Source organism: Ambystoma mexicanum, chromosome 6q (genome assembly GCF_040938575.1).
Source record: "Ambystoma mexicanum isolate Mex_15411 chromosome 6q, UKY_AmexF1_1, whole genome shotgun sequence".
In the NCBI taxonomy this organism is placed as follows: Eukaryota; Metazoa; Chordata; class Amphibia; order Caudata; family Ambystomatidae; genus Ambystoma; species Ambystoma mexicanum.
Genome location: NC_090937.1, coordinates 1,629,998,598 through 1,630,022,959, shown reverse-complemented (window position 1 = coordinate 1,630,022,959; position 24,362 = coordinate 1,629,998,598). Strand labels below are relative to the sequence as shown.

General features: G+C 49.9%; 7 non-coding genes across 7 annotated transcripts; all 7 read right to left on the bottom strand.

Moving 5' to 3' along the window:
- Window positions 1-834: 834 nt before the first annotated feature.
- TRNAG-UCC (transfer RNA glycine (anticodon UCC)) lies at window positions 835-906 on the bottom strand. Its single transcript has one exon. It is a non-coding gene; the product is annotated as a tRNA-Gly (tRNA).
- A 1,174-nt stretch (window positions 907-2,080) lies between these two features.
- TRNAG-UCC (transfer RNA glycine (anticodon UCC)) lies at window positions 2,081-2,152 on the bottom strand. Its single transcript has one exon. It is a non-coding gene; the product is annotated as a tRNA-Gly (tRNA).
- A 6,176-nt stretch (window positions 2,153-8,328) lies between these two features.
- Window positions 8,329-8,400, bottom strand: TRNAG-UCC (transfer RNA glycine (anticodon UCC)). The gene has a single exon. It is a non-coding gene; the product is annotated as a tRNA-Gly (tRNA).
- A 2,442-nt stretch (window positions 8,401-10,842) lies between these two features.
- On the bottom strand, window positions 10,843-10,914 carry TRNAG-UCC (transfer RNA glycine (anticodon UCC)). The gene has a single exon. It is a non-coding gene; the product is annotated as a tRNA-Gly (tRNA).
- Window positions 10,915-13,345: 2,431 nt separating this feature from the next.
- Window positions 13,346-13,417, bottom strand: TRNAG-UCC (transfer RNA glycine (anticodon UCC)). The gene has a single exon. It is a non-coding gene; the product is annotated as a tRNA-Gly (tRNA).
- Window positions 13,418-15,859: 2,442 nt separating this feature from the next.
- On the bottom strand, window positions 15,860-15,931 carry TRNAG-UCC (transfer RNA glycine (anticodon UCC)). Its single transcript has one exon. It is a non-coding gene; the product is annotated as a tRNA-Gly (tRNA).
- A 1,185-nt stretch (window positions 15,932-17,116) lies between these two features.
- On the bottom strand, window positions 17,117-17,188 carry TRNAG-UCC (transfer RNA glycine (anticodon UCC)). Its single transcript has one exon. It is a non-coding gene; the product is annotated as a tRNA-Gly (tRNA).
- Between the last annotated feature and the right edge of the window lie 7,174 nt (window positions 17,189-24,362).

Genomic DNA, 24,362 nt, shown 5'->3' with positions numbered 1-24,362 from the left:
CCATCAACCTCTGGGTTATGGGCCCAGCACGCTTCCGCTGCGCCACTCTGCTGGTTGGAGAACAAGAGCTTTTCTGGGCTTTTACAGCCTACAAACCGACAACCCTAGACCCAGTTTCGAGTGAAGCGGGCAGTAGGCCTTACAAAGCCAAACAACCTGCAACCACGCACTCCCATCCCATGGCCTTTTGCAGACAGGCCTCATTTCTCTAGCTCACACCCTAACTGCCAACACCCCTTCCCCTTCTCTCTCTGTCTCTCTCTCTCTGTCTCTCTCTCTCATTCTCTCTCTCTCGCAAATAGATACTTTACTTCCCAGGTGCAACAAAACAAGCCTTCTCGAGCTGGCAGATATGGGAAGGAAGGAAGGAAGGGCCAGTTTGGAAACTCAACTCAATTACCATAAATCCCCTGCTAAGGGTTATGGGAGGGAGGAATGAAGGAACATTGCTTCAGGGAAAGGGCTGCTGCTGCTTCAGCATGTGAGGAGCGCAGCCACACGTTTCACCTTCCTCAGTATGTTGGTTTACAGGATGAGAGAGATCCTGAAACCTCACTCTAATAGGCTGAGGTGCTGTGCTCGGTGGCCTGCTGGGACCTTTGCCCGTCAGGGCAAGGCGAATAGGCCTTTGTCAGGCCTTCGTCAGGGCTTTGTCGGGGAGGGGCCAGGAGCCCTGCTCGCTTCAATCCCCTCATCGATAGACAGTTGCAGAAACTAGGATGCAAGAACCTTTCCTGGATGGGGTTTTGATTTTCACGAAAAGTGTGTCAGCTTTGCTTTCAGCATGAGTCTGATTTCCAAAAAATGCATTTTGAACAATTTAAAGATTTGATCTGCGTTGGCCGGGAATCGAACCCGGGTCAACTGCTTGGAAGGCAGCTATGCTCACCACTATACCACCAACGCCTGCCTGTCTGGGCTATCTGATGGAGCGCCCCTTAGAAATAAGAATAAGTCATTGGCTGGGAATGAAAAAAGCTTGCGTTTGACGCAGAAGCAGTTCGCATCATGAGGTCTTGCCGGTCAGCCCAACATTTCCCCGGGACCCCTTAAAAAAGGAGCTTGGTTTTAAGTTTGGTTTGATTGAACAGTACATTTTGTTGGCTGGGCTGGGACCCTCTCCTATTTAGCGCAAGAGTGGAACGAGGCAGCAAGTTCAAGGAATGACATTGCATCCAGGCACTTACAGCTCTTTGTGCCCTAATGCCATGACACAAAAACATAATTTGAAAAAACTTAGCAGAGGATGGTTTCGATCCATCGACCTCTGGGTTATGGGCCCAACACGCTTCCGCTGCGCCACTCTGCTGGTTGGAGAACAAGAGCTTTTCTGGGCTTTTACAGCCTACAAACCGACAACCCTAGACCCAGTTTCGAGTGAAGCGGGCAGTAGGCCTTACAAAGCCAAACAACCTGCAACCACGCACTCCCATCCCATGGCCTTTTGCAGACAGGCCTCATTTCTCTAGCTCACACCCTAACTGCCAACACCCCTTCCCCTTCTCTCTCTGTCTCTCTCTCTCTGTCTCTCTCTCTCATTCTCTCGCTCTCGCAAATAGATACTTTACTTCCCAGGTGCAACAAAACAAGCCTTCTCGAGCTGGCAGATATGGGAAGGAAGGAAGGAAGGGCCAGTTTGGAAACTCAACTCAATTACCATAAATCCCCTGCAAAGGGTTATGGGAGGGAGGAATGAAGGAACTTTGCTTCAGGGAAAGGGCTGCTGCTGCTTCAGCATGTGAGGAGCGCAGCCACACGTTTCACCTTCTTCAGTATGTTGGTTTACAGGATGAGAGAGATCCTGAAACCTCACTCTAATAGGCTGAGGTGCTGTGCTCGGTGGCCTGCTGGGACCTTGGCCCGTCAGGGCAAGGCGAATAGGCCTTTGTCAGGCCTTTGTCGGGGAGGGGCCAGGAGCCCTGCTCGCTTCAATCCCCTCACCGATAGACAGTTGCAGAAACTAGGATGCAAGAACCTTTCCTGGATGGGGTTTTGATTTTCACGAAAAGTGTGTCAGCTTTGCTTTCAGCATGAGTCTGATTTCCAAAAAATGCATTTTGAACAATTTAAAGATTTGATCTGCGTTGGCCGGGAATCGAACCCGGGTCAACTGCTTGGAAGGCAGCTATGCTCACCACTATACCACCAACGCCTGCCTGTCTGGCCTATCTGATGGAGCGGCCCTTAGAAATAAGAATAAGTCATTGGCTGGGAATGAAAAAAGCTTGCGCGTTTGACGCAGAAGCAGTTCGCATCATGAGGTCTTGCCGGTCAGCCCAACATTTCCCCGGGACCCCTTAAAAAAGGAGCTTGGTTTTAAGTTTGGTTTGATTGAACAGTACATTTTGTTGGCTGGGCTGGGACCCTCTCCTATTTAGCGCAAGAGTGGAACGAGGCAGCAAGTTCAAGGAATGACATTGCATCCAGGCACTTACAGCTCTTTGTGCCCTAATGCCATGACACAAAAACATAATTTGAAAAAAGTTAGCAGAGGATGGTTTCGATCCATCGACCTCTGGGTTATGGGCCCAGCACGCTTCCGCTGCGCCACTCTGCTGGTTGGAGAACAAAAGCTTTTCTGGGCTTTTACAGCCTACAAACCGACAACCCTAGACCCATTTTCGAGTGAAGCGGGCAGTAGGCCTTACAAAGCCAAACAACCTGCAACCACGCACTCCCATCCCATGGCCTTTTGCAGACAGGCCTCATTTCTCTAGCTCACACCCTAACTGCCAACACCCCTTCCCCTTCTCTCTCTGTCTCTCTCTCTCTGTCTCTCTCTCTCATTCTCTCTCTCTCGCAAATAGATACTTTACTTCCCAGGTGCAACAAAACAAGCCTTCTCGAGCTGGCAGATATGGGAAGGAAGGAAGGAAGGGCCAGTTTGGAAACTCAACTCAATTACCATAAATCCCCTGCTAAGGGTTATGGGAGGGAGGAATGAAGGAACTTTGCTTCAGGGAAAGGGCTGCTGCTGCTTCAGCATGTGAGGAGCGCAGCCACACGTTTCACCTTCTTCAGTATGTTGGTTTACAGGATGAGAGAGATCCTGAAACCTCACTCTAATAGGCTGAGGTGCTGTGCTCGGTGGCCTGCTGGGACCAAGGCCCGTCAGGGCAAGGCGAATAGGCCTTTGTCAGGCCTTCGTCAGGGCTTTGTCGGGGAGGGGCCAGGAGCCCTGCTCGCTTCAATCCCCTCACCGATAGACAGTTGCAGAAACTAGGATGCAAGAACCTTTCCTGGATGGGGTTTTGATTTTCACGAAAAGTGTGTCAGCTTTGCTTTCAGCATGAGTCTGATTTCCAAAAAATGCATTTTGAACAATTTAAAGATTTGATCTGCGTTGGCCGGGAATAGAACCCGGGTCAACTGCTTGGAAGGCAGCTATGCTCACCACTATACCACCAACGCCTGCCTGTCTGGGCTATCTGATGGAGCGGCCCTTAGAAATAAGAATAAGTCATTGGCTGGGAATGAAAAAAGCTTGCGTTTGACACAGAAGCAGTTCGCATCATGAGGTCTTGCCGGTCAGCCCAACATTTCCCCGGGACCCCTTAAAAAAGGAGCTTGGTTTTAAGTTTGGTTTGATTGAACAGTACATTTTGTTGGCTGGGCTGGGACCCTCTCCTATTTAGCGCAAGAGTGGAACGAGGCAGCAAGTTCAAGGAATGACATTGCATCCAGGCACTTACAGCTCTTTGTGCCCTAATGCCATGACACAAAAACATAATTTGAAAAAAGTTAGCAGAGGATGGTTTCGATCCATCGACCTCTGGGTTATGGGCCCAGCACGCTTCCGCTGCGCCACTCTGCTGGTTGGAGAACAAAAGCTTTTCTGGGCTTTTACAGCCTACAAACCGACAACCCTAGACCCATTTTCGAGTGAAGCGGGCAGTAGGCCTTACAAAGCCAAACAACCTGCAACCACGCACTCCCATCCCATGGCCTTTTGCAGACAGGCCTCATTTCTCTAGCTCACACCCTAACTGCCAACACCCCTTACCCTTCTCTCTCTGTCTCTCTCTCTCTGTCTCTCTCTCTCATTCTCTCTCTCTCGCAAATAGATACTTTACTTCCCAGGTGCAACAAAACAAGCCTTCTCGAGCTGGCAGATATGGGAAGGAAGGAAGGAAGGGCCAGTTTGGAAACTCAACTCAATTACCATAAATCCCCTGCTAAGGGTTATGGGAGGGAGGAATGAAGGAACTTTGCTTCAGGGAAAGGGCTGCTGCTGCTTCAGCATGTGAGGAGCGCAGCCACACGTTTCACCTTCTTCAGTATGTTGGTTTACAGGATGAGAGAGATCCTGAAACCTCACTCTAATAGGCTGAGGTGCTGTGCTCGGTGGCCTGCTGGGACCTTGGCCCGTCAGGGCAAGGCGAATAGGCCTTTGTCAGGCCTTTGTCGGGGAGGGGCCAGGAGCCCTGCTCGCTTCAATCCCCTCACCGATAGACAGTTGCAGAAACTAGGATGCAAGAACCTTTCCTGGATGGGGTTTTGATTTTCACGAAAAGTGTGTCAGCTTTGCTTTCAGCATGAGTCTGATTTCCAAAAAATGCATTTTGAACAATTTAAAGATTTGATCTGCGTTGGCCGGGAATCGAACCGGGGTCAACTGCTTGGAAGGCAGCTATGCTCACCACTATACCACCAACGCCTGCCTGTCTGGGCTATCTGATGGAGCGGCCCTTAGAAATAAGAATAAGTCATTGGCTGGGAATGAAAAAAGCTTGCGTTTGACGCAGAAGCAGTTCGCATCATGAGGTCTTGCCGGTCAGCCCAACATTTCCCCGGGACCCCTTAAAAAAGGAGCTTGGTTTTAAGTTTGGTTTGATTGAACAGTACATTTTGTTGGCTGGGCTGGGACCCTCTCCTATTTAGCGCAAGAGTGGAACGAGGCAGCAAGTTCAAGGAATGACATTGCATCCAGGCACTTACAGCTCTTTGTGCCCTAATGCCATGACACAAAAACATAATTTGAAAAAAGTTAGCAGAGGATGGTTTCGATCCATCGACCTCTGGGTTATGGGCCCAGCACGCTTCCGCTGCGCCACTCTGCTGGTTGGAGAACAAGAGCTTTTATGGGCTTTTACAGCCTACAAACCGACAACCCTAGACCCAGTTTCGAGTGAAGCGGGCAGTAGGCCTTACAAAGCCAAACAACCTGCAACCACGCACTCCCATCCCATGGCCTTTTGCAGACAGGCCTCATTTCTCTAGCTCACACCCTAACTGCCAACACCCCTTCCCCTTCTCTCTCTGTCTCTCTCTCTCTGTCTCTCTCTCTCATTCTCTCTCTCTCGCAAATAGATACTTTACTTCCCAGGTGCAACAAAACAAGCCTTCTCGAGCTGGCAGATATGGGAAGGAAGGAAGGAAGGGCCAGTTTGGAAACTCAACTCAATTACCATAAATCCCCTGCTAAGGGTTATGGGAGGGAGGAATGAAGGAACTTTGCTTCAGGGAAAGGGCTGCTGCTGCTTCAGCATGTGAGGAGCGCAGCCACACGTTTCACCTTCTTCAGTATGTTGGTTTACAGGATGAGAGAGATCCTGAAACCTCACTCTAATAGGCTGAGGTGCTGTGCTCGGTGGCCTGCTGGGACCAAGGCCCGTCAGGGCAAGGCGAATAGGCCTTTGTCAGGCCTTCGTCAGGGCTTTGTCGGGGAGGGGCCAGGAGCCCTGCTCGCTTCAATCCCCTCACCGATAGACAGTTGCAGAAACTAGGATGCAAGAACCTTTCCTGGATGGGGTTTTGATTTTCACGAAAAGTGTGTCAGCTTTGCTTTCAGCATGAGTCTGATTTCCAAAAAATGCATTTTGAACAATTTAAAGATTTGATCTGCGTTGGCCGGGAATCAAACCCGGGTCAACTGCTTGGAAGGCAGCTATGCTCACCACTATACCACCAACGCCTGCCTGTCTGGGCTATCTGATGGAGCGGCCCTTAGAAATAAGAATAAGTCATTGGCTGGGAATGAAAAAAGCTTGCGTTTGACGCAGAAGCAGTTCGCATCATGAGGTCTTGCCGGTCAGCCCAACATTTCCCCGGGACCCCTTAAAAAAGGAGCTTGGTTTTAAGTTTGGTTTGATTGAACAGTACATTTTGTTGGCTGGGCTGGGACCCTCTCCTATTTAGCGCAAGAGTGGAACGAGGCAGCAAGTTCAAGGAATGACATTGCATCCAGGCACTTACAGCTCTTTGTGCCCTAATGCCATGACACAAAAACATAATTTGAAAAAAGTTAGCAGAGGATGGTTTCGATCCATCGACCTCTGGGTTATGGGCCCAGCACGCTTCCGCTGCGCCACTCTGCTGGTTGGAGAACAAAAGCTTTTCTGGGCTTTTACAGCCTACAAACCAACAACCCTAGACCCATTTTCGAGTGAAGCGGGCAGTAGGCCTTACAAAGCCAAACAACCTGCAACCACGCACTCCCATCCCATGGCCTTTTGCAGACAGGCCTCATTTCTCTAGCTCACACCCTAACTGCCAACACCCCTTCCCCTTCTCTCTCTGTCTCTCTCTCTCTGTCTCTCTCTCTCATTCTCTCTCTCTCGCAAATAGATACTTTACTTCCCAGGTGCAACAAAACAAGCCTTCTCGAGCTGGCAGATATGGGAAGGAAGGAAGGAAGGGCCAGTTTGGAAACTCAACTCAATTACCATAAATCCCCTGCTAAGGGTTATGGGAGGGAGGAATGAAGGAACTTTGCTTCAGGGAAAGGGCTGCTGCTGCTTCAGCATGTGAGGAGCGCAGCCACACGTTTCACCTTCTTCAGTATGTTGGTTTACAGGATGAGAGAGATCCTGAAACCTCACTCTAATAGGCTGAGGTGCTGTGCTCGGTGGCCTGCTGGGACCAAGGCCCGTCAGGGCAAGGCGAATAGGCCTTTGTCAGGCCTTCGTCAGGGCTTTGTCGGGGAGGGGCCAGGAGCCCTGCTCGCTTCAATCCCCTCACCGATAGACAGTTGCAGAAACTAGGATGCAAGAACCTTTCCTGGATGGGGTTTTGATTTTCACGAAAAGTGTGTCAGCTTTGCTTTCAGCATGAGTCTGATTTCCAAAAAATGCATTTTGAACAATTTAAAGATTTGATCTGCGTTGGTCAACTGCTTGGAAGGCAGCTATGCTCACCACTATACCACCAACGCCTGCCTGTCTGGGCTATCTGATGGAGCGGCCCTTAGAAATAAGAATAAGGCATTGGCTGGGAATGAAAAAAGCTTGCGCGTTTGACGCAGAAGCAGTTCGCATCATGAGGTCTTGCCGGTCAGCCCAACATTTCCCCGGGACCCCTTAAAAAAGGAGCTTGGTTTTAAGTTTGGTTTGATTGAACAGTACATTTTGTTGGCTGGGCTGGGACCCTCTCCTATTTAGCGCAAGAGTGGAACGAGGCAGCAAGTTCAAGGAATGACATTGCATCCAGGCACTTACAGCTCTTTGTGCCCTAATGCCATGACACAAAAACATAATTTGAAAAAAGTTAGCAGAGGATGGTTTCGATCCATCGACCTCTGGGTTATGGGCCCAGCACGCTTCCGCTGCGCCACTCTGCTGGTTGGAGAACAAAAGCTTTTCTGGGCTTTTACAGCCTACAAACCGACAACCCTAGACCCATTTTCGAGTGAAGCGGGCAGTAGGCCTTACAAAGCCAAACAACCTGCAACCACGCACTCCCATCCCATGGCCTTTTGCAGACAGGCCTCATTTCTCTAGCTCACACCCTAACTGCCAACACCCCTTCCCCTTCTCTCTCTGTCTCTCTCTCTCTGTCTCTCTCTCTCATTCTCTCTCTCTCGCAAATAGATACTTTACTTCCCAGGTGCAACAAAACAAGCCTTCTCGAGCTGGCAGATATGGGAAGGAAGGAAGGAAGGGCCAGTTTGGAAACTCAACTCAATTACCATAAATCCCCTGCTAAGGGTTATGGGAGGGAGGAATGAAGGAACTTTGCTTCAGGGAAAGGGCTGCTGCTGCTTCAGCATGTGAGGAGCGCAGCCACACGTTTCACCTTCTTCAGTATGTTGGTTTACAGGATGAGAGAGATCCTGAAACCTCACTCTAATAGGCTGAGGTGCTGTGCTCGGTGGCCTGCTGGGACCTTGGCCCGTCAGGGCAAGGCGAATAGGCCTTTGTCAGGCCTTTGTCGGGGAGGGGCCAGGAGCCCTGCTCGCTTCAATCCCCTCACCGATAGACAGTTGCAGAAACTAGGATGCAAGAACCTTTCCTGGATGGGGTTTTGATTTTCACGAAAAGAGTGTCAGCTTTGCTTTCAGCATGAGTCTGATTTCCAAAAAATGCATTTTGAACAATTTAAAGATTTATCTGCGTTGGCCGGGAATCGAACCCGGGTCAACTGCTTGGAAGGCAGCTATGCTCACCACTATACCACCAACGCCTGCCTGTCTGGGCTATCTGATGGAGCGGCCCTTAGAAATAAGAATAAGTCATTGGCTGGGAATGAAAAAAGCTTGCGTTTGACGCAGAAGCAGTTCGCATCATGAGGTCTTGCCGGTCAGCCCAACATTTCCCCGGGACCCCTTAAAAAAGGAGCTTGGTTTTAAGTTTGGTTTGATTGAACAGTACATTTTGTTGGCTGGGCTGGGACCCTCTCCTATTTAGCGCAAGAGTGGAACGAGGCAGCAAGTTCAAGGAATGACATTGCATCCAGGCACTTACAGCTCTTTGTGCCCTAATGCCATGACACAAAAACATAATTTGAAAAAAGTTAGCAGAGGATGGTTTCGATCCATCGACCTCTGGGTTATGGGCCCAGCACGCTTCCGCTGCGTCACTCTGCTGGTTGGAGAACAAGAGCTTTTATGGGCTTTTACAGCCTACAAACCGACAACCCTAGACCCAGTTTCGAGTGAAGCGGGCAGTAGGCCTTACAAAGCCAAACAACCTGCAACCACGCACTCCCATCCCATGGCCTTTTGCAGACAGGCCTCATTTCTCTAGCTCACACCCTAACTGCCAACACCCCTTCCCCTTCTCTCTCTGTCTCTCTCTCTCTGTCTCTCTCTCTCATTCTCTCTCTCTCGCAAATAGATACTTTACTTCCCAGGTGCAACAAAACAAGCCTTCTCGAGCTGGCAGATATGGGAAGGAAGGAAGGAAGGGCCAGTTTGGAAACTCAACTCAATTACCATAAATCCCCTGCTAAGGGTTATGGGAGGGAGGAATGAAGGAACTTTGCTTCAGGGAAAGGGCTGCTGCTGCTTCAGCATGTGAGGAGCGCAGCCACACGTTTCACCTTCTTCAGTATGTTGGTTTACAGGATGAGAGAGATCCTGAAACCTCACTCTAATAGGCTGAGGTGCTGTGCTCGGTGGCCTGCTGGGACCAAGGCCCGTCAGGGCAAGGCGAATAGGCCTTTGTCAGGCCTTCGTCAGGGCTTTGTCGGGGAGGGGCCAGGAGCCCTGCTCGCTTCAATCCCCTCACCGATAGACAGTTGCAGAAACTAGGATACAAGAACCTTTCCTGGATGGGGTTTTGATTTTCACGAAAAGTGTGTCAGCTTTGCTTTCAGCATGAGTCTGATTTCCAAAAAATGCATTTTGAACAATTTAAAGATTTGATCTGCGTTGGCTGGGAATCGAACCCGGGTCAACTGCTTGGAAGGCAGCTATGCTCACCACTATACCACCAACGCCTGCCTGTCTGGGCTATCTGATGGAGCGGCCCTTAGAAATAAGAATAAGTCATTGGCTGGGAATGAAAAAAGCTTGCGTTTGACGCAGAAGCAGTTCGCATCATGAGGTCTTGCCGGTCAGCCCAACATTTCCCCGGGACCCCTTAAAAAAGGAGCTTGGTTTTAAGTTTGGTTTGATTGAACAGTACATTTTGTTGGCTGGGCTGGGACCCTCTCCTATTTAGCGCAAGAGTGGAACGAGGCAGCAAGTTCAAGGAATGACATTGCATCCAGGCACTTACAGCTCTTTGTGCCCTAATGCCATGACACAAAAACATAATTTGAAAAAAGTTAGCAGAGGATGGTTTCGATCCATCGACCTCTGGGTTATGGGCCCAGCACGCTTCCGCTGCGCCACTCTGCTGGTTCGAGAACAAGAGCTTTTCTGGGCTTTTACAGCCTACAAACCGACAACCCTAGACCCAGTTTCGAGTGAAGCGGGCAGTAGGCCTTACAAAGCCAAACAACCTGCAACCACGCACTCCCATCCCATGGCCTTTTGCAGACAGGCCTCATTTCTCTAGCTCACACCCTAACTGCCAACACCCCTTCCCCTTCTCTCTCTGTCTCTCTCTCTCTGTCTCTCTCTCTCATTCTCTCTCTCTCGCAAATAGATACTTTACTTCCCAGGTGCAACAAAACAAGCCTTCTCGAGCTGGCAGATATGGGAAGGAAGGAAGGAAGGGCCAGTTTGGAAACTCAACTCAATTACCATAAATCCCCTGCTAAGGGTTATGGGAGGGAGGAATGAAGGAACTTTGCTTCAGGGAAAGGGCTGCTGCTGCTTCAGCATGTGAGGAGCGCAGCCACACGTTTCACCTTCTTCAGTATGTTGGTTTACAGGATGAGAGAGATCCTGAAACCTCACTCTAATAGGCTGAGGTGCTGTGCTCGGTGGCCTGCTGGGACCAAGGCCCGTCAGGGCAAGGCGAATAGGCCTTTGTCAGGCCTTCGTCAGGGCTTTGTCGGGGAGGGGCCAGGAGCCCTGCTCGCTTCAATCCCCTCACCGATAGACAGTTGCAGAAACTAGGATGCAAGAACCTTTCCTGGATGGGGTTTTGATTTTCACGAAAAGTGTGTCAGCTTTGCTTTCAGCATGAGTCTGATTTCCAAAAAATGCATTTTGAACAATTTAAAGATTTGATCTGCGTTGGCCGGGAATCGAACCCGGGTCAACTGCTTGGAAGGCAGCTATGCTCACCACTATACCACCAACGCCTGCCTGTCTGGGCTATCTGATGGAGCGGCCCTTAGAAATAAGAATAAGTCATTGGCTGGGAATGAAAAAAGCTTGCGTTTGACGCAGAAGCAGTTCGCATCATGAGGTCTTGCCGGTCAGCCCAACATTTCCCCGGGACCCCTTAAAAAAGGAGCTTGGTTTTAAGTTTGGTTTGATTGAACAGTACATTTTGTTGGCTGGGCTGGGACCCTCTCCTATTTAGCGCAAGAGTGGAACGAGGCAGCAAGTTCAAGGAATGACATTGCATCCAGGCACTTACAGCTCTTTGTGCCCTAATGCCATGACACAAAAACATAATTTGAAAAAAGTTAGCAGAGGATGGTTTCGATCCATCGACCTCTGGGTTATGGGCCCAGCACGCTTCCGCTGCGCCACTCTGCTGGTTGGAGAACAAAAGCTTTTCTGGGCTTTTACAGCCTACAAACCGACAACCCTAGACCCATTTTCGAGTGAAGCGGGCAGTAGGCCTTACAAAGCCAAACAACCTGCAACCACGCACTCCCATCCCATGGCCTTTTGCAGACAGGCCTCATTTCTCTAGCTCACACCCTAACTGCCAACACCCCTTCCCCTTCTCTCTCTGTCTCTCTCTCTCTGTCTCTCTCTCTCATTCTCTCTCTCTCGCAAATAGATACTTTACTTCCCAGGTGCAACAAAACAAGCCTTCTCGAGCTGGCAGATATGGGAAGGAAGGAAGGAAGGGCCAGTTTGGAAACTCAACTCAATTACCATAAATCCCCTGCTAAGGGTTATGGGAGGGAGGAATGAAGGAACTTTGCTTCAGGGAAAGGGCTGCTGCTGCTTCAGCATGTGAGGAGCGCAGCCACACGTTTCACCTTCTTCAGTATGTTGGTTTACAGGATGAGAGAGATCCTGAAACCTCACTCTAATAGGCTGAGGTGCTGTGCTCGGTGGCCTGCTGGGACCTTGGCCCGTCAGGGCAAGGCGAATAGGCCTTTGTCAGGCCTTTGTCGGGGAGGGGTCAGGAGCCCTGCTCGCTTCAATCCCCTCACCGATAGACAGTTGCAGAAACTAGGATGCAAGAACCTTTCCTGGATGGGGTTTTGATTTTCACGAAAAGTGTGTCAGCTTTGCTTTCAGCATGAGTCTGATTTCCAAAAAATGCATTTTGAACAATTTAAAGATTTGATCTGCGTTGGCCGGGAATTGAACCGGGGTCAACTGCTTGGAAGGCAGCTATGCTCACCACTATACCACCAACGCCTGCCTGTCTGGGCTATCTGATGGAGCGGCCCTTAGAAATAAGAATAAGTCATTGGCTGGGAATGAAAAAAGCTTGCGTTTGACGCAGAAGCAGTTCGCATCATGAGGTCTTGCCGGTCAGCCCAACATTTCCCCGGGACCCCTTAAAAAAGGAGCTTGGTTTTAAGTTTGGTTTGATTGAACAGTACATTTTGTTGGCTGGGCTGGGACCCTCTCCTATTTAGCGCAAGAGTGGAACGAGGCAGCAAGTTCAAGGAATGACATTGCATCCAGGCACTTACAGCTCTTTGTGCCCTAATGCCATGACACAAAAACATAATTTGAAAAAAGTTAGCAGAGGATGGTTTCGATCCATCGACCTCTGGGTTATGGGCCCAGCACGCTTCCGCTGCGCCACTCTGCTGGTTGGAGAACAAGAGCTTTTATGGGCTTTTACAGCCTACAAACCGACAACCCTAGACCCAGTTTCGAGTGAAGCGGGCAGTAGGCCTTACAAAGCCAAACAACCTGCAACCACGCACTCCCATCCCATGGCCTTTTGCAGACAGGCCTCATTTCTCTAGCTCACACCCTAACTGCCAACACCCCTTCCCCTTCTCTCTCTGTCTCTCTCTCTCTGTCTCTCTCTCTCATTCTCTCTCTCTCGCAAATAGATACTTTACTTCCCAGGTGCAACAAAACAAGCCTTCTCGAGCTGGCAGATATGGGAAGGAAGGAAGGAAGGGCCAGTTTGGAAACTCAACTCAATTACCATAAATCCCCTGCTAAGGGTTATGGGAGGGAGGAATGAAGGAACTTTGCTTCAGGGAAAGGGCTGCTGCTGCTTCAGCATGTGAGGAGCGCAGCCACACGTTTCACCTTCTTCAGTATGTTGGTTTACAGGATGAGAGAGATCCTGAAACCTCACTCTAATAGGCTGAGGTGCTGTGCTCGGTGGCCTGCTGGGACCAAGGCCCGTCAGGGCAAGGCGAATAGGCCTTTGTCAGGCCTTCGTCAGGGCTTTGTCGGGGAGGGGCCAGGAGCCCTGCTCGCTTCAATCCCCTCACCGATAGACAGTTGCAGAAACTAGGATGCAAGAACCTTTCCTGGATGGGGTTTTGATTTTCACGAAAAGTGTGTCAGCTTTGCTTTCAGCATGAGTCTGATTTCCAAAAAATGCATTTTGAACAATTTAAAGATTTGATCTGCGTTGGCCGGGAATCGAACCCGGGTCAACTGCTTGGAAGGCAGCTATGCTCACCACTATACCACCAACGCCTGCCTGTCTGGGCTATCTGATGGAGCGGCCCTTAGAAATAAGAATAAGTCATTGGCTGGGAATGAAAAAAGCTTGCGTTTGACGCAGAAGCAGTTCGCATCATGAGGTCTTGCCGGTCAGCCCAACATTTCCCCGGGACCCCTTAAAAAAGGAGCTTGGTTTTAAGTTTGGTTTGATTGAACAGTACATTTTGTTGGCTGGGCTGGGACCCTCTCCTATTTAGCGCAAGAGTGGAACGAGGCAGCAAGTTCAAGGAATGACATTGCATCCAGGCACTTACAGCTCTTTGTGCCCTAATGCCATGACACAAAAACATAATTTGAAAAAAGTTAGCAGAGGATGGTTTCGATCCATCGACCTCTGGGTTATGGGCCCAGCACGCTTCCGCTGCGCCACTCTGCTGGTTGGAGAACAAAAGCTTTTCTGGGCTTTTACAGCCTACAAACCGACAACCCTAGACCCATTTTCGAGTGAAGCGGGCAGTAGGCCTTACAAAGCCAAACAACCTGCAACCACGCACTCCCATCCCATGGCCTTTTGCAGACAGGCCTCATTTCTCTAGCTCACACCCTAACTGCCAACACCCCTTCCCCTTCTCTCTCTGTCTCTCTCTCTCTGTCTCTCTCTCTCATTCTCTCTCTCTCGCAAATAGATACTTTACTTCCCAGGTGCAACAAAACAAGCCTTCTCGAGCTGGCAGATATGGGAAGGAAGGAAGGAAGGGCCAGTTTGGAAACTCAACTCAATTACCATAAATCCCCTGCTAAGGGTTATGGGAGGGAGGAATGAAGGAACTTTGCTTCAGGGAAAGGGCTGCTGCTGCTTCAGCATGTGAGGAGCGCAGCCACACGTTTCACCTTCTTCAGTATGTTGGTTTACAGGATGAGAGAGATCCTGAAACCTCACTCTAATAGGCTGAGGTGCTGTGCTCGGTGGCCTGCTGGGACCAAGGCCCGTCAGGGCAAGGCGAATAGGCCTTTGTCAGGCCTTCGTCAGGGCTTTGTCGGGGAGGGGCCAGGAGCCCTGCTCGCTTCAATCCCCTCACCGATAGACAGTTGCAGAAACTAGGATGCAAGAACCTTTCCTGGATGGGGTTTTGATTTTCACGAAAAGTGTGTCAGCTTTGCTTTCAGCATGAGTCTGATTTCCAAAAAATGCATTTTGAACAATTTAAAGATTTGATCTGCGTTGGCCGGGAATCGAACCGGGGTCAACTGCTTGGAAGGCAGCTATGCTCACCACTATACCACCAACGCCTGCCTGTCTGGGCTATCTGATGGAGCGGCCCTTAGAAATAAGAATAAGTCATTGGCTGGGAATGAAAAAAGCTTGCGTTTGACGCAGAAGCAGTTCGCATCATGAGGTCTTGCCGGTCAGCCCAACATTTCCCCGGGACCCCTTAAAAAAGGAGCTTGGTTTTAAGTTTGGTTTGATTGAACAGTACATTTTGTTGGCTGGGCTGGGACCCTCTCCTATTTAGCGCAAGAGTGGAACGAGGCAGCAAGTTCAAGGAATGACATTGCATCCAGGCACTTACAGCTCTTTGTGCCCTAATGCCATGACACAAAAACATAATTTGAAAAAAGTTAGCAGAGGATGGTTTCGATCCATCGACCTCTGGGTTATGGGCCCAGCACGCTTCCGCTGCGCCACTCTGCTGGTTGGAGAACAAGAGCTTTTATGGGCTTTTACAGCCTACAAACCGACAACCCTAGACCCAGTTTCGAGTGAAGCGGGCAGTAGGCCTTACAAAGCCAAACAACCTGCAACCACGCACTCCCATCCCATGGCCTTTTGCAGACAGGCCTCATTTCTCTAGCTCACACCCTAACTGCCAACACCCCTTCCCCTTCTCTCTCTGTCTCTCTCTCTCTGTCTCTCTCTCTCATTCTCTCTCTCTCGCAAATAGATACTTTACTTCCCAGGTGCAACAAAACAAGCCTTCTCGAGCTGGCAGATATGGGAAGGAAGGAAGGAAGGGCCAGTTTGGAAACTCAACTCAATTACCATAAATCCCCTGCTAAGGGTTATGGGAGGGAGGAATGAAGGAACTTTGCTTCAGGGAAAGGGCTGCTGCTGCTTCAGCATGTGAGGAGCGCAGCCACACGTTTCACCTTCTTCAGTATGTTGGTTTACAGGATGAGAGAGATCCTGAAACCTCACTCTAATAGGCTGAGGTGCTGTGCTCGGTGGCCTGCTGGGACCAAGGCCCGTCAGGGCAAGGCGAATAGGCCTTTGTCAGGCCTTCGTCAGGGCTTTGTCGGGGAGGGGCCAGGAGCCCTGCTCGCTTCAATCCCCTCACCGATAGACAGTTGCAGAAACTAGGATGCAAGAACCTTTCCTGGATGGGGTTTTGATTTTCACGAAAAGTGTGTCAGCTTTGCTTTCAGCATGAGTCTGATTTCCAAAAAATGCATTTTGAACAATTTAAAGATTTGATCTGCGTTGGCCGGGAATCGAACCCGGGTCAACTGCTTGGAAGGCAGCTATGCTCACCACTATACCACCAACGCCTGCCTGTCTGGGCTATCTGATGGAGCGGCCCTTAGAAATAAGAATAAGTCATTGGCTGGGAATGAAAAAAGCTTGCGTTTGACGCAGAAGCAGTTCGCATCATGAGGTCTTGCCGGTCAGCCCAACATTTCCCCGGGACCCCTTAAAAAAGGAGCTTGGTTTTAAGTTTGGTTTGATTGAACAGTACATTTTGTTGGCTGGGCTGGGACCCTCTCCTATTTAGCGCAAGAGTGGAACGAGGCAGCAAGTTCAAGGAATGACATTGCATCCAGGCACTTACAGCTCTTTGTGCCCTAATGCCATGACACAAAAACATAATTTGAAAAAAGTTAGCAGAGGATGGTTTCGATCCATCGACCTCTGGGTTATGGGCCCAGCACGCTTCCGCTGCGCCACTCTGCTGGTTGGAGAACAAGAGCTTTTCTGGGCTTTTACAGCCTACAAACCGACAACCCTAGACCCAGTTTCGAGTGAAGCGGGCAGTAGGCCTTACAAAGCCAAACAACCTGCAACCACGCACTCCCATCCCATGGCCTTTTGCAGACAGGCCTCATTTCTCTAGCTCACACCCTAACTGCCAACACCCCTTCCCCTTCTCTCTCTGTCTCTCTCTCTCTGTCTCTCTCTCTCATTCTCTCTCTCTCGCAAATAGATACTTTACTTCCCAGGTGCAACAAAACAAGCCTTCTCGAGCTGGCAGATATGGGAAGGAAGGAAGGAAGGGCCAGTTTGGAAACTCAACTCAATTACCATAAATCCCCTGCTAAGGGTTATGGGAGGGAGGAATGAAGGAACTTTGCTTCAGGGAAAGGGCTGCTGCTGCTTCAGCATGTGAGGAGCGCAGCCACACGTTTCACCTTCTTCAGTATGTTGGTTTACAGGATGAGAGAGATCCTGAAACCTCACTCTAATAGGCTGAGGTGCTGTGCTCGGTGGCCTGCTGGGACCAAGGCCCGTCAGGGCAAGGCGAATAGGCCTTTGTCAGGCCTTCGTCAGGGCTTTGTCGGGGAGGGGCCAGGAGCCCTGCTCGCTTCAATCCCCTCACCGATAGACAGTTGCAGAAACTAGGATGCAAGAACCTTTCCTGGATGGGGTTTTGATTTTCACGAAAAGTGTGTCAGCTTTGCTTTCAGCATGAGTCGGATTTCCAAAAAATGCATTTTGAACAATTTAAAGATTTGATCTGCGTTGGCCGGGAATCGAACCCGGGTCAACTGCTTGGAAGGCAGCTATGCTCACCACTATACCACCAACGCCTGCCTGTCTGGGCTATCTGATGGAGCGGCCCTTAGAAATAAGAATAAGTCATTGGCTGGGAATGAAAAAAGCTTGCGCGTTTGACGCAGAAGCAGTTCGCATCATGAGGTCTTGCCGGTCAGCCCAACATTTCCCCGGGACCCCTTAAAAAAGGAGCTTGGTTTTAAGTTTGGTTTGATTGAACAGTACATTTTGTTGGCTGGGCTGGGACCCTCTCCTATTTAGCGCAAGAGTGGAACGAGGCAGCAAGTTCAAGGAATGACATTGCATCCAGGCACTTACAGCTCTTTGTGCCCTAATGCCATGACACAAAAACATAATTTGAAAAAAGTTAGCAGAGGATGGTTTCGATCCATCGACCTCTGGGTTATGGGCCCAGCACGCTTCCGCTGCGCCACTCTGCTGGTTGGAGAACAAAAGCTTTTCTGGGCTTTTACAGCCTACAAACCGACAACCCTAGACCCATTTTCGAGTGAAGCGGGCAGTAGGCCTTACAAAGCCAAACAACCTGCAACCACGCACTCCCATCCCATGGCCTTTTGCAGACAGGCCTCATTTCTCTAGCTCACACCCTAACTGCCAACACCCCTTCCCCTTCTCTCTCTGTCTCTCTCTCTCTGTCTCTCTCTCTCATTCTCTCTCTCTCGCAAATAGATACTTTACTTCCCAGGTGCAACAAAACAAGCCTTCTCGAGCTGGCAGATATGGGAAGGAAGGAAGGAAGGGCCAGTTTGGAAACTCAACTCAATTACCATAAATCCCCTGCTAAGGGTTATGGGAGGGAGGAATGAAGGAACTTTGCTTCAGGGAAAGGGCTGCTGCTGCTTCAGCATGTGAGGAGCGCAGCCACACGTTTCACCTTCTTCAGTATGTTGGTTTACAGGATGAGAGAGATCCTGAAACCTCACTCTAATAGGCTGAGGTGCTGTGCTCGGTGGCCTGCTGGGACCTTGGCCCGTCAGGGCAAGGCGAATAGGCCTTTGTCAGGCCTTTGTCGGGGAGGGGCCAGGAGCCCTGCTCGCTTCAATCCCCTCACCGATAGACAGTTGCAGAAACTAGGATGCAAGAACCTTTCCTGGATGGGGTTTTGATTTTCACGAAAAGTGTGTCAGCTTTGCTTTCAGCATGAGTCTGATTTCCAAAAAATGCATTTTGAACAATTTAAAGATTTGATCTGCGTTGGCCGGGAATCGAACCGGGGTCAACTGCTTGGAAGGCAGCTATGCTCACCACTATACCACCAACGCCTGCCTGTCTGGGCTATCTGATGGAGCGGCCCTTAGAAATAAGAATAAGTCATTGGCTGGGAATGAAAAAAGCTTGCGTTTGACGCAGAAGCAGTTCGCATCATGAGGTCTTGCCGGTCAGCCCAACATTTCCCCGGGACCCCTTAAAAAAGGAGCTTGGTTTTAAGTTTGGTTTGATTGAACAGTACATTTTGTTGGCTGGGCTGGGACCCTCTCCTATTTAGCGCAAGAGTGGAACGAGGCAGCAAGTTCAAGGAATGACATTGCATCCAGGCACTTACAGCTCTTTGTGCCCTAATGCCATGACACAAAAACATAATTTGAAAAAAGTTAGCAGAGGATGGTTTCGATCCATCGACCTCTGGGTTATGGGCCCAGCACGCTTCCGCTGCGCCACTCTGCTGGTTGGAGAACAAGAGCTTTTATGGGCTTTTACAGCCTACAAACCGACAACCCTAGACCCAGTTTCGAGTGAAGCGGGCAGTAGGCCTTACAAAGCCAAACAACCTGCAACCACGCACTCCCATCCCATGGCCTTTTGCAGACAGGCCTCATTTCTCTAGCTCACACCCTAACTGCCAACACCCCTTCCCCTTCTCTCTCTGTCTCTCTCTCTCTGTCTCTCTCTCTCATTCTCTCTCTCTCGCAAATAGATACTTTACTTCCCAGGTGCAACAAAACAAGCCTTCTCGAGCTGGCAGATATGGGAAGGAAGGAAGGAAGGGCCAGTTTGGAAACTCAACTCAATTACCATAAATCCCCTGCTAAGGGTTATGGGAGGGAGGAATGAAGGAACTTTGCTTCAGGGAAAGGGCTGCTGCTGCTTCAGCATGTGAGGAGCGCAGCCACACGTTTCACCTTCTTCAGTATGTTGGTTTACAGGATGAGAGAGATCCTGAAACCTCACTCTAATAGGCTGAGGTGCTGTGCTCGGTGGCCTGCTGGGACCAAGGCCCGTCAGGGCAAGGCGAATAGGCCTTTGTCAGGCCTTCGTCAGGGCTTTGTCGGGGAGGGGCCAGGAGCCCTGCTCGCTTCAATCCCCTCACCGATAGACAGTTGCAGAAACTAGGATACAAGAACCTTTCCTGGATGGGGTTTTGATTTTCACGAAAAGTGTGTCAGCTTTGCTTTCAGCATGAGTCTGATTTCCAAAAAATGCATTTTGAACAATTTAAAGATTTGATCTGCGTTGGCCGGGAATCGAACCGGGGTCAACTGCTTGGAAGGCAGCTATGCTCACCACTATACCACCAACGCCTGCCCGTCTGGGCTATCTGATGGAGCGGCCCTTAGAAATAAGAATAAGTCATTGGCTGGGAATGAAAAAAGCTTGCGCGTTTGACGCAGAAGCAGTTCGCATCATGAGGTCTTGCCGGTCAGCCCAACATTTCCCCGGGACCCCTTAAAAAAGGAGCTTGGTTTTAAGTTTGGTTTGATTGAACAGTACATTTTGTTGGCTGGGCTGGGACCCTCTCCTATTTAGCGCAAGAGTGGAACGAGGCAGCAAGTTCAAGGAATGACATTGCATCCAGGCACTTACAGCTCTTTGTGCCCTAATGCCATGACACAAAAACATAATTTGAAAAAAGTTAGCAGAGGATGGTTTCGATCCATCGACCTCTGGGTTATGGGCCCAGCACGCTTCCGCTGCGCCACTCTGCTGGTTGGAGAACAAAAGCTTTTCTGGGCTTTTACAGCCTACAAACCGACAACCCTAGACCCATTTTCGAGTGAAGCGGGCAGTAGGCCTTACAAAGCCAAACAACCTGCAACCACGCACTCCCATCCCATGGCCTTTTGCAGACAGGCCTCATTTCTCTAGCTCACACCCTAACTGCCAACACCCCTTCCCCTTCTCTCTCTGTCTCTCTCTCTCTGTCTCTCTCTCTCATTCTCTCTCTCTCGCAAATAGATACTTTACTTCCCAGGTGCAACAAAACAAGCCTTCTCGAGCTGGCAGATATGGGAAGGAAGGAAGGAAGGGCCAGTTTGGAAACTCAACTCAATTACCATAAATCCCCTGCTAAGGGTTATGGGAGGGAGGAATGAAGGAACTTTGCTTCAGGGAAAGGGCTGCTGCTGCTTCAGCATGTGAGGAGCGCAGCCACACGTTTCACCTTCTTCAGTATGTTGGTTTACAGGATGAGAGAGATCCTGAAACCTCACTCTAATAGGCTGAGGTGCTGTGCTCGGTGGCCTGCTGGGACCTTGGCCCGTCAGGGCAAGGCGAATAGGCCTTTGTCAGGCCTTTGTCGGGGAGGGGCCAGGAGCCCTGCTCGCTTCAATCCCCTCACCGATAGACAGTTGCAGAAACTAGGATGCAAGAACCTTTCCTGGATGGGGTTTTGATTTTCACGAAAAGTGTGTCAGCTTTGCTTTCAGCATGAGTCTGATTTCCAAAAAATGCATTTTGAACAATTTAAAGATTTGATCTGCGTTGGCCGGGAATCGAACCGGGGTCAACTGCTTGGAAGGCAGCTATGCTCACCACTATACCACCAACGCCTGCCTGTCTGGGCTATCTGATGGAGCGGCCCTTAGAAATAAGAATAAGTCATTGGCTGGGAATGAAAAAAGCTTGCGTTTGACGCAGAAGCAGTTCGCATCATGAGGTCTTGCCGGTCAGCCCAACATTTCCCCGGGACCCCTTAAAAAAGGAGCTTGGTTTTAAGTTTGGTTTGATTGAACAGTACATTTTGTTGGCTGGGCTGGGACCCTCTCCTATTTAGCGCAAGAGTGGAACGAGGCAGCAAGTTCAAGGAATGACATTGCATCCAGGCACTTACAGCTCTTTGTGCCCTAATGCCATGACACAAAAACATAATTTGAAAAAAGTTAGCAGAGGATGGTTTCGATCCATCGACCTCTGGGTTATGGGCCCAGCACGCTTCCGCTGCGCCACTCTGCTGGTTGGAGAACAAAAGCTTTTCTGGGCTTTTACAGCCTACAAACCGACAACCCTAGACCCATTTTCGAGTGAAGCGGGCAGTAGGCCTTACAAAGCCAAACAACCTGCAACCACGCACTCCCATCCCATGGCCTTTTGCAGACAGGCCTCATTTCTCTAGCTCACACCCTAACTGCCAACACCCCTTCCCCTTCTCTCTCTGTCTCTCTCTCTCTGTCTCTCTCTCTCATTCTCTCTCTCTCGCAAATAGATACTTTACTTCCCAGGTGCAACAAAACAAGCCTTCTCGAGCTGGCAGATATGGGAAGGAAGGAAGGAAGGGCCAGTTTGGAAACTCAACTCAATTACCATAAATCCCCTGCTAAGGGTTATGGGAGGGAGGAATGAAGGAACTTTGCTTCAGGGAAAGGGCTGCTGCTGCTTCAGCATGTGAGGAGCGCAGCCACACGTTTCACCTTCTTCAGTATGTTGGTTTACAGGATGAGAGAGATCCTGAAACCTCACTCTAATAGGCTGAGGTGCTGTGCTCGGTGGCCTGCTGGGACCTTGGCCCGTCAGGGCAAGGCGAATAGGCCTTTGTCAGGCCTTTGTCGGGGAGGGGCCAGGAGCCCTGCTCGCTTCAATCCCCTCACCGATAGACAGTTGCAGAAACTAGGATGCAAGAACCTTTCCTGGATGGGGTTTTGATTTTCACGAAAAGTGTGTCAGCTTTGCTTTCAGCATGAGTCTGATTTCCAAAAAATGCATTTTGAACAATTTAAAGATTTGATCTGCGTTGGCCGGGAATCGAACCGGGGTCAACTGCTTGGAAGGCAGCTATGCTCACCACTATACCACCAACGCCTGCCTGTCTGGGCTATCTGATGGAGCGGCCCTTAGAAATAAGAATAAGTCATTGGCTGGGAATGAAAAAAGCTTGCGTTTGACGCAGAAGCAGTTCGCATCATGAGGTCTTGCCGGTCAGCCCAACATTTCCCCGGGACCCCTTAAAAAAGGAGCTTGGTTTTAAGTTTGGTTTGATTGAACAGTACATTTTGTTGGCTGGGCTGGGACCCTCTCCTATTTAGCGCAAGAGTGGAACGAGGCAGCAAGTTCAAGGAATGACATTGCATCCAGGCACTTACAGCTCTTTGTGCCCTAATGCCATGACACAAAAACATAATTTGAAAAAAGTTAGCAGAGGATGGTTTCGATCCATCGACCTCTGGGTTATGGGCCCAGCACGCTTCCGCTGCGCCACTCTGCTGGTTGGAGAACAAGAGCTTTTATGGGCTTTTACAGCCTACAAACCGACAACCCTAGACCCAGTTTCGAGTGAAGCGGGCAGTAGGCCTTACAAAGCCAAACAACCTGCAACCACGCACTCCCATCCCATGGCCTTTTGCAGACAGGCCTCATTTCTCTAGCTCACACCCTAACTGCCAACACCCCTTCCCCTTCTCTCTCTGTCTCTCTCTCTCTGTCTCTCTCTCTCATTCTCTCTCTCTCGCAAATAGATACTTTACTTCCCAGGTGCAACAAAACAAGCCTTCTCGAGCTGGCAGATATGGGAAGGAAGGAAGGAAGGGCCAGTTTGGAAACTCAACTCAATTACCATAAATCCCCTGCTAAGGGTTATGGGAGGGAGGAATGAAGGAACTTTGCTTCAGGGAAAGGGCTGCTGCTGCTTCAGCATGTGAGGAGCGCAGCCACACGTTTCACCTTCTTCAGTATGTTGGTTTACAGGATGAGAGAGATCCTGAAACCTCACTCTAATAGGCTGAGGTGCTGTGCTCGGTGGCCTGCTGGGACCAAGGCCCGTCAGGGCAAGGCGAATAGGCCTTTGTCAGGCCTTCGTCAGGGCTTTGTCGGGGAGGGGCCAGGAGCCCTGCTCGCTTCAATCCCCTCACCGATAGACAGTTGCAGAAACTAGGATACAAGAACCTTTCCTGGATGGGGTTTTGATTTTCACGAAAAGTGTGTCAGCTTTGCTTTCAGCATGAGTCTGATTTCCAAAAAATGCATTTTGAACAATTTAAAGATTTGATCTGCGTTGGCCGGGAATCAAACCCGGGTCAACTGCTTGGAAGGCAGCTATGCTCACCACTATACCACCAACGCCTGCCTGTCTGGGCTATCTGATGGAGCGGCCCTTAGAAATAAGAATAAGTCATTGGCTGGGAATGAAAAAAGCTTGCGCGTTTGACGCAGAAGCAGTTCGCATCATGAGGTCTTGCCGGTCAGCCCAACATTTCCCCGGGACCCCTTAAAAAAGGAGCTTGGTTTTAAGTTTGGTTTGATTGAACAGTACATTTTGTTGGCTGGGCTGGGACCCTCTCCTATTTAGCGCAAGAGTGGAACGAGGCAGCAAGTTCAAGGAATGACATTGCATCCAGGCACTTACAGCTCTTTGTGCCCTAATGCCATGACACAAAAACATAATTTGAAAAAAGTTAGCAGAGGATGGTTTCGATCCATCGACCTCTGGGTTATGGGCCCAGCACGCTTCCGCTGCGCCACTCTGCTGGTTGGAGAACAAAAGCTTTTCTGGGCTTTTACAGCCTACAAACCGACAACCCTAGACCCATTTTCGAGTGAAGCGGGCTTTAGGCCTTACAAAGCCAAACAACCTGCAACCACGCACTCCCATCCCATGGCCTTTTGCAGACAGGCCTCATTTCTCTAGCTCACACCCTAACTGCCAACACCCCTTCCCCTTCTCTCTCTGTCTCTCTCTCTCTGTCTCTCTCTCTCATTCTCTCTCTCTCGCAAATAGATACTTTACTTCCCAGGTGCAACAAAACAAGCCTTCTCGAGCTGGCAGATATGGGAAGGAAGGAAGGAAGGGCCAGTTTGGAAACTCAACTCAATTACCATAAATCCCCTGCTAAGGGTTATGGGAGGGAGGAATGAAGGAACTTTGCTTCAGGGAAAGGGCTGCTGCTGCTTCAGCATGTGAGGAGCGCAGCCACACGTTTCACCTTCTTCAGTATGTTGGTTTACAGGATGAGAGAGATCCTGAAACCTCACTCTAATAGG